Below are 19057 nucleotides of genomic sequence, written 5' to 3'. Positions count from 1 at the left end.
CTCAATCAGTCTATTGATCAGGTGAGAAAAATTGAACAACCTAAACAAATTAATGCTACTTTCATCAGAACCATTTCTGGTTATAACAAAGCAGAATACTGAATGAATGGTGGGTGCAGGGAGTGGGAGGAATGGATGGTAAAATGCAATTAGAAAAGGGGAAAGAGGAAGATGGGTTACAAAGGGATGAAAAGAAGTAAGAAAGATATATATATTATATAAATATGTATATATATTAATATATATTATATATATCTATATTATATATATATATATATATATATGGCATGTAAAAATGCACCAAAGAAGACCATGGGTTGATGCCAGTGCCACAGGACTCACTCCCACGCCAGTGGTACATAAAAAGAACCATACGAGCTTGGTTGATGCCAGTGCCGCCTGACTGGCCCTGTGCCGGTGGAATGTAAGAAGCATGGCTAGACAGTTTGATAAAATCCAATGAGCCACTTCTGCACCTATATATATATACACACACATATATACAATACATATATATAATACATGTATGGGCAGGGGTGGGTAAGATGAGTGAATTTATGTTCAAATAATATACAAAATCACTTCTTGATATTATGAAATAAATTATCCCCATTTCCTTTCTAGAAAGGGTAGAGCAATTGCTTGGTGTTAATTGGCACCAACTCCAAATCAGAATAAGAGATAATATAAAGAACCAAGAATTTTCAAAACCCAACTGACCATTACGAAAAGATAAGGGGACAGCTTACGTAATCAAGACTTATTGTCCAATCATCAGAAATGTGTAACTTTTATTTGTAAAAATTATTGGATTATAAAGATTCACCATTATGGAAGTGACTAGTTACTGGAGTACAAGAGTTGATGGAAGCACATTATATTGGTCTCAGATGAGGTGAAATTAACATACAACAGAATAGGAAGAGGCAAGCAGGAGAAAGGATGTTATCAGGAGGACAGAGAATATAGATGTCTAGTCATTCTCTGATTTTCTTTGATGCTTGTTAAGCTTAGGCTGCCATAAAACTCGGTGCAAGTAGACACTGTAACACAGATACATTGTATCTGCAGATATAAATGATATAAATATATATATATATATATTCATAATACATTACACACACTCACAGATATAGAGATAGACAAATAGGCATGCATACTTATATGTACACATAAAATATATATATATATATATATATGCAAATATGTAGTTCTTGAGTGCTTGACATAATTTTCCCTCGACCGTTATGAATAGTTCTCACTGCAGACATTCTGTTTTAATGTTTTAGGAATTTGGCTGATTTTCTTCTTCCATTGCTGCTTACATACATTCACATGAACTCAAGACATGGTAACACTCACACACACACACAACACACACTGCATGCACACACACATATAGTAATAATAATAATAATCCTTAGATGGAATTTTAAAATATTTTAATGCATTACTATGTGCAGCATTAAAATTTTTATAAATTCGATCCAAGGATTATTATTATTATTATCATTATTATTACTATATATATCATACATTATATCGGCACAATTTGGTGTAACCCCAAAAAGCTGGTATCCCCAGTTGGTATCATTAGGCTGTAGCTAGCATAATAGAATTGGAGCTTTTATACACATATTCAAAACATTTCCTGTAAACAAAGTTAGAGGTATATATATATGTATATATATAAATGACAGCCATTTTCATTTTCTATCTTCTAAATCCACTACCCCATGTACCACCATATCACACAACACCACACCACATCACATCACACCATCATGTACACACTAGCACTGACCACTACCCTGACCCACATCCATGCACCTACACATACACACATGCACACGTCAAAGTCACCAACTCTCTTCCACATGCACATACATGCTCTCTTATACACATGCATGAGCACCTTCGTTTTGGGATTACCACTACTTTATCATCTCCCCTTCTTCCTAGCTCTCCTGTTTGACCCCTCTGTCCAGCATTCGCCATGATAGATCACTAGCCACTACACATTCTTTATTTTCTCTCCTTGTTTCTTTCTGTGTTCCTTTCTGTGGAAGAGCATAGGCTCAAAACGTTAAAGACTTTTTCACTTCCTGAGCGTTAAACTAATACATCTGTTTGTTGTCTACAACCACCTGTCTTCGTCTTTTGCTGTTTTGTGAATTCTCCCTATATATATATATATATATATATATATATATATATATATATTATAATATATATATATATATATATATGTTAAACGATGAGATCATGATGATGTACATGTATATGTATTTATGTATGTGTGTCTTTGTGTCTGTATTTGTCCACCTGCATCACTTGACAACCGATGCTGGTGAGTTTATGTCCCTGCAATTTAGCAATTCAGCAAAAGAGAACCAATAGAATATGTACTAGTCTTACAAGGAACAAATCCTGGGTCGATTTCTACGACTAAAACACTCTAAGGCTCCAGCATGGCTGCAGTCAAATGGCTGAAACAGATAAAAGAATGAAAGATAAATATATGCAATTAAATACAAATATACCTGTGTTTTCACGTGTATTTGCATATACATATATGTACTTGTGCGTGTGCATCTGTGTATATTTATATTTGTACATGTATATATATATATATATATAATATATATACATGTACAAATATAATATATATATATATATATACATGTACAAATATAAATACTATATATTATATATATACCCATAAATGTATGTATGTCTGTATATATGTAGAGTACTCTAATGTATTATACGATGTGACATTTATGACAATGCAACAATGCAATTTGACGTTTTAAGTAGGACCATTATGTGAATGTCAAAAATAGGACCATGAAATTATTAGGGTTAATGGTGATGTTGGTTATGATAATGATCGTTGGTTATGTAATGTTGGTTTTCATGAAGAAGATGATGGTGGTAGTGGTGATGGTGATGGTAATGATAATGAGTCTTTCTTTTTCATGTGTGTGTGTGTGTGCATGGTTTCTGGTTTAGGCACAATGCCAACCGTTCTGAGGAGAGTGGTCAGTATTGCAGACTCCGGTACTGGACAAGCACTTTATCTTATCAGCCCTAAAAGGATGAAAGGCAGGAAGATTTGAACCCAGAACATAAAAACCAGGAGAAATACAGCGGAACATTTCTTGTGATACAAACAAACAATCCTGCCACCTCACCTAATTTTGGTGAGAGGAATTCTTTGGGGTTTAAAAAATTCACCTCTGGAAACATCACACTTAACCCTTTAGCATTTAAACAGAACATATCTGACCAAAATATTCTACCCATTTTATGTTCAAACTGGCCAGATCTAGTCTCTTACACATGTCCAACAATGTCATTCTAAAAATATACAATCACATCATCAGAATTTCAAAGCTATGAGATAATGCATGATGAATTCAAAACAATGTTAATAAATAAATATTACATTTGACTGAATAATTTGGATGCTAAAGGGTTAAAAGAACCTTATTCAGGGACCTTTTGAGAAGAATGGCCCACTCAACCTAAAGAAAATTCTAACTGAGACCCACCTGCAATGTCATGTCTATGTATCTTCATATGACTGCACCATATCGCACATGACTGTTCACCAATATATCAAGCTGCAAGCTGTTCTTGAAAACAAAGAGGCATCAAAATAAAAATCAAATTCTCCTTGAACAGGATGTGTGCATGTATATATACATACATGTAACATATGGTATAATTATAAACCAGGAAAATTTTAGCAATTTCTCCGCAGACTAAAAAAAACAATAATAAACAACCTTAATCAATTTTCGAACCTTATTGGATTCTCATCAGAGGCATCCACATCATTCTGACAGCCTCCGGAGAAACAAACAGCCAAACTGTTTATATACTCAACAAATGGAGCAGTTACTCTATGAAGGAGTCCCTAATTTGCACACTGAAAGTGTTTAACCCTCTATAAATACCAGTGATCTGTTAATGGGGATCTTAGTCCACACAGTATCAAGGTATTATATAATAAATATGTAACATATATACACACACACATATATATATATGCATAATATACAGTATCTCACAGAAGTATGTACAACCCTAAAAAATTTCAGTAAAATTGCTATTACTCTGATAATATCAAAGGAAATCAAACGAAATTTATACTAAATAAAATATATTATACACGCAAACATTATACAAATCTGGAGCACAAACCAATAAACATTTTCAAAGATATGAACAAAATATTAATTTTCAAATGTTACAATAATATGTACACCCTAAAGGAAATTTACTATATTCAATATTTTATCCACATTTTTTTTTACTAAATTCCGATATTGCTGGTAATTTCAATTCCAATAAATTATTTCTCTTGGCATTTTAGTATGCATCATCGTTATTGCATCTGCAGGAATTCTGATTTATGTATCATGGTGAAAACCTTCTTCGTTGTAATTAAAATGACACCAAAAGAAAAAGAATTGTCTGAAGATTTTAAGAAAATTATTTCTAATTCCCACAAGAATGGTTTAGGATATAAGTTAATTAGCAAACGAATACATATTAGTGTAAACACAGTTGCCAAAGTAAGCAATAAACATCGTCGTTTGAGCAATAAACATCATCCAGGGTCTTTTCTTCTATTTTAACTGTTCATGATATTCGTCACATCCAATGTTGCATGATGGACTACAGGCATTGTACCACTTCATCTTTGTCCTAAGAAATGTCTTCTGTTAGTCGAAAGAGGATATGCAGCCAAACAGTTCGCTGAAGTTTGAACCAGTGTGGTCTTTATTGATGCATTTCTTGTAGGCAGCCTCTCCTCACTGCAAGGCATAAATCAAGTCATCTTTCTTTTGCCGAAATCCATGTGAGTAAGGGGAAAGGAGTTTTAAAATAAAATTCTTTTTTGTACCTAGACGAAATTCAACTTGTTTGGGTCAGATGGTATTAAACATGTATGGTGATGACCAGGTGAAGATAATAACAACAAATGCACTGTGCATAATATTAAATATATATACATTTTTAAAATACCCATGTGCATTTCTGCAAAGTCTCAAAAACAATACTGTCAACTGTTGGGAGAGCCTTGAATTTATTCTTTTCAAATATTCGTCAGGAAGGAGAGAGAGAGAGATGTGGAGGGGGAGAGAGACAGAGACAGACAGACAGAAACAAAGACAGACAGTCAGAGACAAAGACAGATAGACAGAGACAAAGACAGACAGACAGTGACAAAGACACAGAGACAGAGAGACAGAGACAGAGGACAGAGACAGAGACAGAGAGAGAGAGAGAGAGACAGAGAGAGAGAGAGAAGGAGGAGGAGGAGGAGGAGGAGGAGGAGGAGGAGGAGGAAGAGGAGGAGAAGAAGAAGAAGAAGAAGAAGAAGAAGAAGAAGAAGAGAAGAAGAAGAAGAAGAAGAAGAAGATATACAGAAAAGATAAATATAAATGGATAGAGAGAACTAGTGAGAGAGAGAGAGAGAGAGAGCAAGAATAAAACTAAGGCTGGTCAGTATTAATATATCTGTCCCTGAAATGGATTTCCCACACTGTATTGGAAACAGTTATAACTACAGAATTAAAACCATAACAGAAATCCCGTGGTTGGCTATTTCACTCTATATGTATGTATGTATGTATGTATGTATGTATGTATGTATGTATGTATGTATGTATGTATGCATGTATATATGTATGCATATATGTATGTATGCATGTATGTATGTATGCTTGTATGCATGTAGGTATGTATGCATGTAAGCATGTATGTATGTATGCATGCATGTATGCATGTATGTATGTATGCATATATGTATGCATGTATGTGTGCATATATGCATGCATGCATGTATATATGCATTATGCATGTATGTATGTATGCATGTATGCATACATGTATGTATGTATGTGGATGTATGTATGAATGTATACCTTTTATCTTTTATCTTTTACTATTTCAATCATTTGAGGTTTAATGTGTGGGGGAGGGGTGCATGCATGCATGTGTGTGTGTGTATAATATATATATATGACATACATATAAACAAACATCCATGTATATATTTACCAAACTTTATCAAGGTGAAGGTTGGCAGTGGCTGCAAAGTGTCAACTTGCTCTCTTTTTCACATTGCGTTTTACTTTGGTTCCTTTCGGCTTTATGTAGTTTTATATAGTCAAGTAGTTTTTTTTAGGTGCAGCTATGTGGAAGATAATTAGGTGTTATTTAGGAAGAGGGATAGAGAAGTATAGAAGAAAAGTTTGTGTTTGTAGGGTACGGGTTGATAGAAAGTTATTGTAAGTAGATTTTATTTGGTTTGATGTGGTAATTTTATTTTTGCTTTGGGTTCAGTCAAGCACATTGATAAAAAGTTATTGGCAGTAAATCTTATTTGGTTTGGTGTGGAAATTTTGCTATTGTTTGAGATTCGACCAAGCATAGAAGTAAACAAGTGTGTCAGATTTAGGTCACAATATTCTTTGAGTAGAAAGTTGATTTTTTGTTGTGTACTGTGCAGTGTGATTGAACCAGGAATTGATGAGTTTTTGAAGTGAACTTTTTAATCAAGCAGCTATGCCAGCTGGTACTTATTCATCAAGCTCAAATGGATAAAAAACAAAGTTGAACTCAGCATGTATTGAACTCAGAATATAAAATCACGTAACAAAACATTGCAAGGGTGAATTGCTATTTATCCTATGTTTCACTGATTTCAGTCACCCACTGGAATAACAATACTGTTTTGTATTGACAAAACACACCATATTTGCAAGGACAGAGAGCAAGAGATAATATAAGTGATTCAACCAACCCTGGTATACAATGGACTTCCAGGAAAATGACAAACTTTGAGGGATTCGAGCATAAAGAGGGAGAGGAGGAGGAGGAGGAGGAGGGACGAAGAGGAGGTGGAAGGGGAGAAGGAAGAAGAGAAGAAGAGAAGTGGAAGTGCAGGTGGAGGAGGAGGTGGAAGAGGAAGCGGGAGAAGAAGAGGGGGGGAAGAGAAGTGGAAGTGGAGGTGGAGGAGGAGGTGGAAGAGGAAGCGGGAGAAGAAGAGGGGAGGAAGAGAAGTGGAAGTGGAAGTGGAGGTGGAGGAGGAGGTGGAAGAGGAAGAGGAAGAAGAAGAGGGGAGGAAGAGGAAGAGGTGGAGGAAGAGGAGGAGGGGAGGAGCAAGAGGAAGAGCAGGAGGAGGAAGAGGGGAAGGGGAGGAGGAAGAGGAAGAAGAAGAGGAGGGAGATGAGGAATAGCAGGAGGAAGAGGAGGAAGATGAGGAAGAAGATGAGGAGGAGGAGGAAGAGGAAGAGGAGGATAATGATGAATTATTAGAACGATGTGGGGAATGATAATGGAGGAATGAGGATGATCATGATTATGATGATGATTATGAAAATGTGGATGATAACAATGACAACGATGGTAGCAATCGTATTTTTTTTTGCATTTAATAATGATGAAGACTGGTAATATCAATGATGATGGTGATGGGAAACAATGGTGTTGGTCACAGTGGTAGTGGTTGTACTGCTGCTGCTGGTGCTGCTGGTGATGGCGATGGTGGTGACGGAGATGCTGAGGACAATGATGTCAACGGCAACGATGATGATGATGATGATCAAAGCAAATAAAACCAATGCAACACCAAGAAAGAAAATAAAAACAGAAATTTAAAAAAAAAACAATAAATCGTGCAGTTCTTGATAACTTTGAGGAGGCAAAAAAGGCAAAAAGAAACAAAAAAAAAATCCCCTGCTGTCTTTGATATTTTTAATATTTTGGCAACGAGTGAGATTCTTCACATTTTTACTAATGTACGGACCAAAGCAGCATCAGAAGCAGCTGTGGCAACATCAGCAGCAAGTTAGTGCATTTGCTGTGAACATATGCAATTGTTTGATGTTATATGCACCTCTGATGTTGCAAATGCATCTCACTGCAAACATCAAATAAAACACAGTTTATACATTATTCAGACCTTCTAAGGAATTGGTTTGATTGTGGCGATTGTTTCCATAGTATTGCATCACACATCACACATTGCACATTGCACATTGCGCAATGTGTGCTCTACACACACTGCACATTGCATAACATAATATGCGCCCTACCACACCCCACCATACACATACGCTTAAACCTATTGTTATGGTGGACTTTCGATGAACTGCACACGTAGGGATGCAATAGAATGTGTGTGTGTGTGTGCATGCATGCACACAATTCTTGATAGCGGTGCAGGCTCACCTACATATACACATTTATGTATATGCAGACACTTACTTAAATGCATACATAAATACAGATTTGGTATACACCCCAAATACGTGCATATATATATAATATATATCAATATATATATATATATACACACACACACACGTTTATATTTATGTCTATATATATATATACATGTATGTATATATATATACATGCACATGTATCTATCTATATGTGTATATATATATATGTGTGTGTGTGTGTGTGTGTGTGTGTGCATATATATGTGTGTATTAGAAATATATAAATATACACATATACATATAAATATATACATATGCATTTACATGTATATGTATGTATGTATGTATGCATGCATGCATTCATGTATGTATGTATGTATGTATGTATGTATGTATGTATGTATGTATGTATGTATGTATGTATGTATGTATGAATGTATATATATGTATGTACCTATGCATGTATGTACATGTTCCATTGTCTTATTCCTTTACAGGTTTCAATCTGTGAATTGCAACCATGCTTGGACATTGCTTTCAAGTCTTATTAGTTCATCATAGCATATCAACCCCAGGACTGAATCTAGATTGATATTTATTTTATTGAAATGTATTTGTCAATCCATAAAGTTATGGGACACAAAGGGACACAACAAACCATGCTGGTTGCCATCTGCAATATAAGCATGGATACACATGCAATATATGGTATACATACATATGTATATATATATATATATATATATATATATATATATATATATATATATATATATATACATAATATGTATACATACAATGCATATATATATATATATTATATATATATATATATATACTACTACATCAAATGATGAAGTACGAAACGATTGTACCAATTACCGAGTCATTCTTGTTGCTTTTTTGAATATAATCACCCCATGGATTTATATGGATAACACCATACAGAATTCTGGTGCATCTAAATTAGTACCATATTCATTTGAATTAAATTTTTGCTGAACTTATATATATATATATATATATATGTATGTATGTTTGGTGTATATATATATATAATATATATATATATATATATATATATATATAATATATATATATGTATGTATGTATGTTTGTATATATATATATGTTAATGATTGCATATACTCAACGTATGTATTTTGCTTGTTAGCTGGTATGCTACAGGTCTGTATGGTGGAGATGACTCCCTCAAAGCACTAGATACTAGAATGTTAAATTATCTGCAAGTCATAGACAAGGGTGACCACTTGCCCCAAATCCCATTCAGGTGCAAATGGACATTGATGTTTTGACATTTTTGTGGTTTATCAACACCATGTACCAGAACCGAATTGAAGGCAAACTGAATCACCACTCTATGACTATATATATATAAATAGTGTAAAACCTATTTGATGGTGTGCCATGATGATGCATATGTAGGATTAAATTCAATTATGAATTATAAGCAATGGTAGTGTTGTAAACATTATCAAGTGCACATACTCAAGATATGAGACTTGCTTGTTTGCCAGTAGGCTGCGGTTAGCACTGTGGAAGTAACTCCTTCAAAGTGTCAGATGTTAAAATACCTGAAAGTCATAGACAGGTGAAACAACTCGCCCCAAATCCCATCGATGTTTCACCATTTTTGTGACTTATTAACATCATATACCTGAACCAACTTGGAAACAAATTCAGTACAAATTAGAAACAAACTCAGTGTCAAAAGGTTCTTGGACTTGTTCAGAAGCAGGCCAACAAATGGCAGCACATGGTTGCAGGGCAATGAGAACTAGCAGTGACCTTTATGAGACAATGTGCTGAGTGACATTATTGTGTTTACTTCACAAGTTGTGAAATTTGTGTTTTTGTGATCATGTGTATTGCAGTAGTCATGGACAGGAAGTTGGAACTAAGAGCCAGAGACATTGAGAATGCTTTGGCAAGCTTATGACAATAAGGCAATGGGGTCATATGCAATATTTCAAGTAGCATGGGTGCTTCGAAAGAATGTCCTTGGAAAACGATGATCCTTCTTGAGCCATGCCAGGCTCATAAGTGCCGGTTTCCCAGTTTCAGTGGCGTAGAAATTCCCCACCTGGATAGGACGCCAGCCTGTTGCAGGATTACTCATTTTTACCAGCTGAGTGGACTGGAGCAACGTGAAAATGAAGTGTTTCGCTTCCAGGAATCGAAACCACAACCAAACGATCATGAGTTCAACACCTTTAACCACTAAGCCACGTGCCTCCACCCCTGGAAGACAATGAGCAATCTGAAACATCTGCCATGAGCATCACCCCCAAAATCTGGTATTGTGCATTGAGAATTCATTCCCCAGGGCCAGATCTGAGAGTTCTACTGTGACGTTTTGAAGTGTTTGAAGGAGGACATTCAGCTGAAGCAACTGGATCTGTAGAGTACAAACAACTGGATTCTTCACAATGCCAATGCACCCTGTCCCCGAGTTCTCCTCATTCATGAGTTTCTCATTAAAAACAACATGGTATCACTTGCACATCCACTCGATTTGCCAGATTTAGCACCTGCAGGCTTTCATCTCTTCCTCAAGATAAAGAAGCAGCTCAAAGGTTGCTGTTTTAACACTATTGTCAAGATCCTTGACTTGTTTGCAGAAAGTGACTTCCAGGCCAGATTCCAAAAGTGGCTGGAACACTGGGATCAGTGTATTGCTGTGCGAGGGGACTATTTCAAAGGAGATGATGTTAAAAGTTAGGTTTTATATATATAGTAATGAAGATGAAATGACTGCATTGTTTGGATATTAATATAACATGTGCTTCAATTGCAAAAGCATGTTACTATTAACATATTGTGTCATGCAACTTGGAATCCAATAACACAAAGTTATACAATAATGTGTTCAGATAACATTACCACATCATCAAGTAATTCTCCATGAGATATTATTTAGACAATATGTAACAAAATGGGATCATGATAGTATATGGAATTTTCATGTGAAGGATAACTAGATATAGTATTTGGTTCATTCAAGGATGGTAGGGTTGGTATTGGCTTAGTGACTAATCAAAACCATTAACATTGCACACTAAATGGATTCATTATAATCAAAAGAAAAGATAATCAAATTGAGAGATTCCATTAGGGTAACAGCCAATCAATTCGTTGACTAAACTTGATAAATAGATTCAACAAATCCAGTCTTCTCGTGAGAAGTCATTAAAATTTAATTTATTATATTCATGTTATATACAAATATATATATATATATATAATATATATATATACCGGAGTAAACACATAAATGTGAAACAAGGTGGAAAAAAGAGTACTCAAATACCAGTGGTAGAGTAATATGCTTTATTTTAAGCAGCAGAAAATTCAACAAAATCTGTTACTCTGAGTTTCTCGTTGCCGTTCATCAGACAGTTTTTGATGAACGGCAACGAGAAACTCAGAGTAACAGATTTTGTTGAATTTTCTGCTGCTTAAAATAAAGTATATATATATATATATATATGTATATATATATAAACATATACATATATATATATATATGTATGTATATATATGTATGTATATATATATGTATATAGAGATGTATATATTATATATATAATATATATATATATTATATATATATATATATATATATATAATATATATATATATATATATATATTGTTGTATTTAGAAATGTTCATTTTGCCAGTTTAGCCAATAAAAACACACGTGTTACTTTGCTTCAGCGTTATTCATCTTTTACATTAATCTTAATCTTATTTCGGCCAGAGTTCTTTCGTCACACTCCTGTGACCTCATCAGTGGTCCTTTGCTTTCTTCTTTCTTATTTGTGTGTCTCTCCTTACTAACGGTCAGCCATTTTGTATTCCTATTGTATGTGTCTTCATTTGCGCTTGCGTATACCTCTATGTGTGTCTATGTTTAGTTAGTGAGTGTGTGTATATATATGTAATAATGAAGTGAATATATAAATAAAATAACAAAAGTGGCTAGTCATAATATAAAACCAAAAAGGAAAACTTCATCTGTCACTAATAGAAATTGATGATGCAGGGTAGAGCCTACATCACTAGAAACAAGAGTCAAAGACCCTTATAGCCACAAAACGCACATTGTCTATGTACTGACAGGAGAGATAACTATGTACTCACAGCAAGTGAGGTCCCTATACTAGCATGCTAGTTTCACTTGGAATCAGAGCTCATCAGTAGTGACCACTCCATCACTGATGGTTAAGCTAAATTCTACCTGTCAGTATATAATATTTACCATATGAGTCAATGACTGATTCAGCAAAATGGTAATATGATAATTATATAAAAACCAAAGGTTGCCAGATGCAATCTAAAACCCAAAATAAAAATATAGTTATACATATATACATATAGCTATCTGCTTGTCTATGTATCTAACTATCTCTCCCTCTCTCTCTCTCTCTCTCTCTAAATATATATATATATGTATATATAAATATATGTATATATTATATATATATATTATATATATATATATATATATATATGCATTATCATCATCATCATTTAACGTCTGTTTTCCATGCTTGCAAGTGTTGGAGGATTTGACAAGAGCTGCTAAGTCACAGAACTGCACCAGGCTCCAATTGTCTGTTTTGGTATGGTTTCTGTGGCTGGATGCCCTTCCTAGTGCCAACCACTTTAGAGAGTGTACTGGGTGTCTTTTATGGGACACTGGTACAGATGCTTTTTGCCTGGAACCAGCTTGGATGTTTCTTACAAGGTACCAGCTTGGGTGCTGGTGCCACAAGACACATAACCTATTTATTAATGAAGGTTATGTGCCTCCCAGCATTGTCACAGTCTAACAGTCTAATGACTGTAATAAGTAAAAAATAAAAGATAATATATGTATGTGTGTGTGTGTGTGAGTGTGTGTGTGTGTGTGTGAGCGTGTGTGTGTTTAGACACACACATACTCATATATATATATATATATAGTTAATCCAAACATGAAAACACAAAGAGAAAACACAACAACGTGAGGACGTGGAACAAATATAGTATTATAGGACGCTCAGGAATAAAGGGAAGAAGGAGGGTTTTACGCTTTAAGCAGAGCTCTTCGTCAGAAACATAGGAAAAGGAAAAATCCAGAGAAGGCAAGACGGAGGGAAAAAATTGCCAATGGTACACACGCGGTCACATGTGACACTTATTCAGTAGCCATGATAAAACGCCGAGTTTCAGATGTCGGAGCAGAAACCCACGCTGGCATATACAGTTATATATGTATATATATATATATATATATATATACATTTTTACTCCTTCCCCTTACTTATCAGTCATTCTAATAGCTCTTTCGTCTTCATAACAGTCAATCACACAGTAATTTCCCTTTGTTTTAACGGTCATTTTCACAGCATTTTTTTCGATGGCCCGATAACTGAAGAGATGCCGGCATGGGTTTCTGCCCCAGCATCCGAAACTCAGAGCTTTATCATGGCTACCGAATGACTGTCAAATATTATATTTACAGATAAATTACTCTATTTACATAATATCGAGGTCTCTTTCATTCTTTTTCATTCTTTCATTTGTATCAATATATATATATAGAGAGAGAGGGGGGAGGTAGATAGATAGATAGATAGATAGATAGATAGATAGATAGATAGATAGATAGATAGATAGATAGATAGGTAGATAATTATTTTTCTCTCTGTCTCTCAATCTCAGTATGCATATATATTATGGGTGTATATATGTATATCATATATCATATATTTACACGCACACCCTCAAGTTCACACCCACAAACACACACAAACAAGCACACACACACACACACACACACAAATTATAATTATAAAGTAGATGATAGATACTTTACTCTCAGATATTCTCTTCGACGGCTGTCAGCTGGATATCATGATGATGTTGGTACTTCCGACAGTATCCCACTTCCAGCAGTGCCTGGCAACTTGAGTCTAATTGCAAATGTATTGAGGCTTTCATTTACCTGTGATGGAGCTTTGCATGTAGAAGCTCACCCAATGATACTGAAGGAGGTTATGGCACCAATTCAGCTGCCATGTATTGTGTAGCTACAGTCAATTTTCTGTCTCTTAGTCTATCTATTTCTCTCCCTCTTTCTCTCTCTCTCTCTTTCTTTATCTATATATCTGTCTGTCTGTCTATTGATCTATCTATCTATCTATCTATCTATCTATCTATCTATCTATCTATCTATCTATCTATCTATCTATCTATCTATCTATACATACATACTTACATGCATGCATATATATATGTGTGTGTATATATATATATTGATTGATTGATTGATTCTAGTTTCAGCTCATGAGCTGTGGCCATGCTGGGGCACCGCCATTTATACATATATATATATATATATGTGTGTGTGTGTATGTATGTATATATGTTGTGTGTGTGTTTTCTATATATAATATATATAATATATATATATATACTTTATTTAAAGCAGCAGAAAATTCAACAAAACCTGTTACTCTGAGTTTCGTGTTGCCGTTCATCGGACAGTTTCTGCTAGAAAACTGTCCGATGAACGGCAACACGAAACTCAGAGTAACAGGTTTTTGAATTTTCTGCTGCTTTAAATAAAGCATATTACTCTACCACTGGTATTTGAGTACTCTTTTTTTCCACCTTGTTTCACATTTATATATTTATGTGTTTACTCCGTATATATATATATATATATATACATATATATATATCTTATATATATATATATATATATATAATATTATATATATATATATATATAATATATATATATAATATATAATATATATACATATATATTTACACATATATATATATATATAATGCATATACATACAAGGTGATTTCATGCATGTGCATTGTTTGTTTTTGATTTTGTGGAAAACTTGGGGCAGATACAGCCAGTTGAATATAAAACAGGTAGAATATTTGGGTCAGATATGGCCAGTTTAGATGCTAAAGGGTTAAGGAATTGGAGGGTTATGTTGTTTTTTCTGTTTAGACCCAGATCAGCCCTGATCTAGCAGACTTATGGTCAAAGGCTTTCCATCTGTGATTATCTTTTTGGTATATTCAGACTACATTATTATCCTATTTTTAATCCTTCAGCATTCAGATTAATCTATCAAATGTACCGTAAATCCTCAAGTATAGTCTGCCCTTGAGTATAATACGCAGGGGATCTTTAGGGGACTGTACCTCTGAAAAACCTAAACCTTGTGTATTATACATACCCCTTCTCTAACTTGAGTCAAGGAGGTCTATATAACGTCCTTGGCTTGTAAAAATGTATACGGTAACATCCTTTATTATTATTGTATATATTACATAATGCAAACGTGTAGCTTTTTTGTGCATTTTGTTTGCAGAAAATAAAGAAATAACAGTAATAATGTTTAATGAATGTTGCTTACTGCAAGTTTTTGGTGATTCTTTTATGACTTCATTGCTTTCAGGCTTAGCTTAAGGTATTTTCACGCCCGACATCACAAAATACGTCTGAATAAACATTGCCAGACAGCAAATAGAGATTTGGACATTGCTTAGAAGATAATTTTTATTTTTAACCTCGTGTATAATACGCACTAGGAATTTTGACCTTTAAATTTTGGGGAAAAAATGCAGATTATACTTGAGGATTTATGGTAATCATTATTTATCCACATTGTTTTGAATTAATCATGCATTTTCTTGTAGCTTTGAGATCTCAATGAGGTGATTGTTTATTTTTGGAATGACACTGTAGGTTAGGTGCGAGATGCCAGATCTGGCCTGTTTATACATAAAATAGGTAGAATATTTTGGCTGGACGTACATCTGTTTAAATTCTAAAGGGTTAAAGAAAAGCATTGATTGACAGTCTGGAGACAAGGGGTCAGTTGTAAACATGTTTTAATCATGTGTTTCTGCCTCAACAGGCATCATCAGTATGGCAATTGTTCTACCTTATCTCTTGTAACCAATGGTAATAGACTTATAACAAAAATGAGTAGAACATATTTATGGCCTAGATAATTTGCATAAACTGAACAACATTGAGTTAAGAGAAATACAACTTATGACACCTATTTAGATAGAAACATATGTCCACAGCTGCGCACTTGTCTTCAGTCTATAAACCTGAAGACAGCAATTGAAAGAAACTGATTGTATATAGGTCCACTTCAACAGTGGCTCTCAACTACTTGAAATTAATTGCAGAAAATAGTCTGAACTCTTTCTCATCATCGAGGCTCTTATCTTCTCAATAAAATTTTGAGAACCAGTATTGAATTGTACAGTCTTTGATGGTGTTCTGGCAAAAACCTTAGTTTATATTGGGAGTAGTTTTTACTGCTTGGCACTCCACTTTGATCTCATATAATATAGCCATTCAAATTCGTTTCCATTTGTTTTTTCATTCTATCCTTACTTTGATGGCATGAAACAAAGCAGGATAGACAGCAAAAACAGAAATCATTGGCATAAATAAATAGACCAAAATCTTTTCTTCAAAATGGTTTAGCACATGAATATAGTAAGGCAATAAGCAGCAAGGTTTCAAATGATAAAAACTACATTTAATTTGACACTGACTTAATATATATGTTATATGTAAGGCAGCGAGCTAACTGAATTGTTAGCATGCCAGACAAAATACTTAGTGCTGTTTCTTCTAAAGGCCGTGAGCTAGCAGAAACGTTAGCATGCTGGGCAAAATGCTTAGCAGTATTTCGTCTGCTGCTACGATCTGAGTTCAAATTCCGCCAAGGTTGACTTTGCCTTTCATCCTTTTGGGGTCGATTAAATAAGTACCAGTTATGCACTGGGGTCGATATAATCGACTTAATCCGTTTGTCTGTCCTTGTTTGTCCCCCTCTGTGTTTAGCCCCTTGTGGGCAGTAAAGAAATAATATGTTATATGTAAGGCAGCGAGTTAACTGAATTGTTAGCATGCCGGACAAAATGCTTAGTGGTATTTCTTCTGGATTTGTGCTCTGAGTTCAAATTCTGCCAAGGTCCACTTTGCCTTCCATCTTTTCAGGGTCAATAAATAAGTATCAGTTGAGAATTGAAGGTGATGTAATCAACTTATCCTTTCCCTGCAAAATTGCAGGCCTTGTAGCAAAATTTGAAATCAACATGATTGTTGTGTGTGTGTGTGTGTGTGTGTGTGTGTGTGTTGTGTGCGCGCGCACATGTGTGCATTCATTCACTTCTATTGTTACTGTTGAAACCCAGGTCAGTCTTTACCAAACAAATCTTGGATTGAAAGCATTCTAATTCTGACCATCCCATCTGTTTTCTCAGTGCAGAGATTGCTGGGGGAGTAACTTTATAAATGTACCTTTCTGATATGTGTGGGTGTACATTTTTTGGCTGCTTTCGCAGATTCCCATGACTCCCTGTCACCATCCAATTCCATTATTATGAATTTGAATTAGGAGCTTATGTCATAGAGAATCTTCCATTAGCTGTTGACACAACTAATGGAAGGCGTAGGAGTGGCTGTGTGGTAAGTAGCTTGTTTACCAAACACATGGTTCTGGGTTCAGTCCCACTGCGTGACACCTTGGGCAAGTGTCTTCTACTATAGTCTTGGGTCGACCAAAGCCTTGTGAGTGGATTTGGTAGACGGAAACTGAAAGAAGCCCATCGTTTATATGTATATATATGTGTGTGTATATGCTTGTGTGTCTGTGTTTGTCCCCACCAACATCGCTTGACAACCGATGCTGGTGTGTGTACATCCCTGTAACTTAGCGGTTCGGCAAAAGAGACCAATACAATAAGTACTAGGCTTACAAAGAATAAGTCCTGGCATCGATTTGCTCCAGCATGGCCACAGTTAAATGACTGAAACAAGCAAAAGAATAAAAGAGAGTAACCATGGACGCCACCCCTATGGATACATTGTAGTTACTTTCTTGATAAAGCTTGCTGATCCTAACTGTTGATCTCCTAAGATCCCTCCACTCAGCATCAATTTAAGAAGCACCATTAGCTCAGTTGAGCTCTTCCACTTCTTCTTCCTAATCCATCATGACCTCACCATATCCCTAGCAGGGTGGCTGAATGTCTGCCATGCCTTGCCAAAGTGCTGTCCATAACTATGCAGGGCATAGTCATCACTCTGCAAGTTATTTTCAAATACCCACATACCCAGCACATATGTATGTGTGTGCACACGAACACACACATCTCTGTTCTTATAAAAAGCAAAGTTTGTTTGTTTATGTGTTGATTGCTGAAGACAGTAAATAAAATTGATAATATTTCAGGTTTTTTGTGTCATTTAAATTAATTTGACCATTCACCAAATAACTGTGAACTTATTTTCCAAAAATAGAATGGTAGGCCCAGTTGGTGGTGTATTGGCTCTTATTTCTAGCAATCCACATACTGTCTATTTCATCATAATGCTTTTTACAGAGTAAAAAAATACTCCACCTATCACTCAATCCACCTCCAACTTTCTCTAAGTTTATACACTACATTTATTCCTTTAAAGTCATTACCAGACCTCAGTGTCCCTCTCTATGTCTTTATCTCTCTAACTATCTTCTTCTCTCTCTCTCTCTCTCTCTCTCTCTCTCTCTCTCTCTGGTTATATGCGTATCCTTCTCTCACTATCTCTACCTCTTTTTCTCTTGAGAGAAAACCAAGTGGGACAGATTAGGGATTAACATTTCTTTAGAACATCTAAATTGTGCTACCAATACTACCACCACAACCACTAATACCTATTAATCTATACTGCTACCACTACTACCAACACAACCACAA

The 19057-nt window shown here is 35.0% G+C and overlaps 1 long non-coding RNA gene across 1 annotated transcript; it reads right to left on the bottom strand.

Moving 5' to 3' along the window:
• On the bottom strand, positions 1 to 17728 carry LOC118766951. The gene is made up of 3 exons (XR_005002860.1): positions 17642 to 17728; positions 405 to 409; positions 1 to 10 (listed from the first exon to the last, which is right to left on the bottom strand). It is a non-coding gene; the product is annotated as an uncharacterized LOC118766951 (long non-coding RNA).
• Between the last annotated feature and the right edge of the window lie 1329 nt (positions 17729 to 19057).

This window comes from Octopus sinensis, linkage group LG18 (assembly GCF_006345805.1).
Source record: "Octopus sinensis linkage group LG18, ASM634580v1, whole genome shotgun sequence".
Classification (NCBI taxonomy): domain Eukaryota; kingdom Metazoa; phylum Mollusca; class Cephalopoda; order Octopoda; family Octopodidae; genus Octopus; species Octopus sinensis.
Note: the sequence above shows the minus strand (reverse complement) of the source record. Positions and strands in the feature narration are given on the sequence as shown.